At 33.8% G+C, this 3,170-nt stretch overlaps 1 protein-coding gene and 1 long non-coding RNA gene across 10 annotated transcripts in view; both read left to right on the forward strand.

Moving 5' to 3' along the window:
• Positions 1–2,636, forward strand: part of LOC128247590 (uncharacterized) — a 76,393-nt gene extending 73,757 nt beyond the window's left edge. The window contains exon 2 of the long non-coding RNA XR_008263929.1: positions 1,794–2,636. This is a non-coding gene — a long non-coding RNA (uncharacterized LOC128247590). The remainder of the gene's footprint in view (positions 1–1,793) is intronic.
• Positions 1–3,170, forward strand: part of LOC106877306 (all trans-polyprenyl-diphosphate synthase PDSS2) — a 904,956-nt gene that overhangs the window by 88,559 nt on the left and 813,227 nt on the right. The window lies entirely within an intron of this gene.

Genomic DNA, 3,170 nt, shown 5'->3' on the forward strand with positions numbered 1-3,170 from the left:
CAACCGCACAAGAGCTGGCCCAGGGGCACCGGCAACGATCTTGCTCGAAAGATTTCATGTGTCGCCCGCACATGAGCCAGTCCAGGGGCACTGGCAACGATCCCACTCGAAAAACCTCCTGTGTCATCCGCACAAGAGTCAGTCCAGGGGCACCGGCATCGATCTCGCTCGAAAGATTTCATGTGTCGCCCGCACATGAGCCAGTCCAGGGGCACTGGCAACGATCTCGCTCGAAAGATTATTCATGAATATATCAACAATAGCTCCGCTGAGGGTTATATTCTCTGCAAATGCACAAAAGCTTTCTTCAGAGTTATTTAGTTTGAATTGTTATCATCCCATATCTGATTAGGAATACTGGCAGTTGCCCATGCATGCAAGCTTCCCCTCTCCACTGTTGTTTATCCAAGTAAAATGCTGATGCTGTGGGCTCATATAGCTTGACAACATTGTTGTTTATATAGGAAATAATTGTGACTTCTAGTTCCACTGTTCAAGGTTTATTCAGGCTGTTTATAATAAATCTCAAATGATGAAACTTGAAGTCACAGTCAATTCTTACCCCTCTCTTTCTGTTTAACCATAAATCTATAATAATAATAATAATAATAATAATAATAATAATCCTTTCTACTAAAGACACAAGGCCTGATATTTTAGGGCAGGGGACTATTCAATTACATTGACCCCAGTATTTTATTGCTGCTTAATTTGTTGACCTCTTCGGGGTCGACAAATCAGCAACCTTGGCAGAATTTGAACTCAATGTAAAGACGGACAAAATACCGCCAAGCATTTCACCTGGTGTGCTAACAATTCTGCCAGCTTGCTACCTTGTTAATAATAATAATAATAATAATAATAACTCTGCCAATTTCCTCATGTGACCTGAACTGACTAATAAAACATCCAATCATTCTCACTAAGGATCTACTTTTATTTCTCTTCACTCTAACCTCAGACATTTGAGAACACGCTGTTTCAGAATGATGCCATCATTAACTCATTTGTAACCATATTTCTAATAAAATACACTGTCCTAATGTTGCAATTAATCCTGAAAATAATGAAGCATTTGAAAGGACTTAGTAAAATAATTAATAGTTCCTCTATTAAAACAGTGTTTAGAATATTACAAAGTGTTCTTACATAAAATTATTATAGAATGTTTACATTTAGATATAAGTACATTAAAATAGATGGTTTTATATTGTAGAATCAGGAATGCTTCAGATGGGTTGGTAATGAAAATTCTAATAAAGTAGATATCAAGGTTATGAAATACAAGTCAATCCTTCTGCAGTTTACTTGTCTACATGTGTCTAACACATGCGTCTAATATTACTCCATGGCAGAAGTGTTAAACCCACTCTTCCTGGTGAAGAAGATTGGCTTGCTAGAGTTGAGTGCCAGTACCACATAGAAAGCACTTGTGCCAGTGCTACATATAAAGCACTCATGCCATGCCATGTTAAAAGCACCCAGCACACACTGCAATGTAGTTGGTATTAGGAAAGGCTGTGAAAACCAAGTCAAATCAGAATGGAATTTGGTGTAGCTCTTTAGCTTTAAAATCTGGTCAAACTGTCCAGCCCATGCCAGAATGGAAAATGGACACTAAAGGATGATGATGATGTGTGTAACAGCAGCATCCAACCGCTGAGAAAAATTGAATTGAAGAGTATATGATAGGCATTTTATTTTTTTTTAAAGTTATTCAGATGCTAGTAATGTATTCCAAACAACTGCCTTGCTGTCACCTAAATCTCTGATTTATCTTCATTTTCTAATAGATTTCTCTGTAGACTTTTCCAGTATCAACATCCTTAAAGAAACCCCAGCTCAGCTATGTGAGTAGACAAAGTCATATATCTCATAATCTACACCAGTTACTGCCCAAAAGAAATTTCCACAGAAAATGTTTCAAAGAATGTTGCAAAATGTATTTCAAAACCACCTTGAAAAGATTGGAATTGCTAAACAGTTCACAAAAACATTACAATTTTTGAGAACAATAGAGCAACCACAGGAATAACAGAGAACCAAAAGAATTTTAGGTTCAGAATGCCTGGGATATTTTTGCATCCCAAACATTGCTATTAGCAGCTGTCTGCTATCTATATTGTATATATATATATATATGTATGTATTTGATAAACATTTCTCTTATTTTGAGAAAAAGAAATTTGTAAATATAAAAAACCCCAGTAAATATTGGTTCACAGCAGTCAAAAGAGCAGAGTATAATTGCAGTAAAAAATGTTTATAATTGACTTTCTCATCTGTTATCAAAATATTAAACAATAAAGACTAAGTTGATGTATAATACATACATTTGTGTGTGTGTGTGTGTGTGTATTACTAAAACCACCTGGGACAAAACAGACAAATAGCAGTTTTGATAAATGTATTTTTTGTCAAACCTTTATTTACAAAGTGATTGTTTTATTTATATATTTTCTTCCATTTGTTTTGCATATGTGTTATTGTGTGAGTGCCATAATATGAAACAAATGGTGTGAGTAAGAGTTGGAAGATGGTAAGATTATTTTCCATTTGTTTGACTTTAAGGAATTTTTTTTCTTTCTTGAATTAAAGTTTTTATATTTCACATCAAAATATAAATATTTTTATAAGATTGTTTCTTTTATTTATTATTTACCTACTTTTATTGAAAAATAAACAAGCGAAAAAAGAAAAAAAGAACGTTAACTTGAGAAAAACAGTTCAGCACCATATGAAGCCATTGCTAAAGACATGATTCTTTATCTCCTCATTCAGACTTTCATTAAGCTAAATTTTCTTACATGAAATAATATAAACCATTCAGAGAAATCACTGTTTTCTATTATATCCAGCCAGCATGGCAAACGCGTATAGTTCTTTAAAACTCACAAAGACTGTCTAAGATTTTATCCTCTAAATTTCTGAAGAAAGTAAAGAAGCAATGAAGTATTTTATCCTAAGCAGGATATCATATGGAAAATGTTAATAACATATAAAAACAAACAAAAAAGCAATTAAAAATATTTATATAAGAATATGAATGAATATGCATACACACACACACACACACACACACACACACACACACACGCATATATATGTGTGTATATGTATATGTTATATGTGTACACATATACGTACATACATATTCATCTCTCTCTCTC

The sequence above is a fragment of the Octopus bimaculoides genome, chromosome 4 (assembly GCF_001194135.2).
Source record: "Octopus bimaculoides isolate UCB-OBI-ISO-001 chromosome 4, ASM119413v2, whole genome shotgun sequence".
In the NCBI taxonomy this organism is placed as follows: Eukaryota; Metazoa; Mollusca; class Cephalopoda; order Octopoda; family Octopodidae; genus Octopus; species Octopus bimaculoides.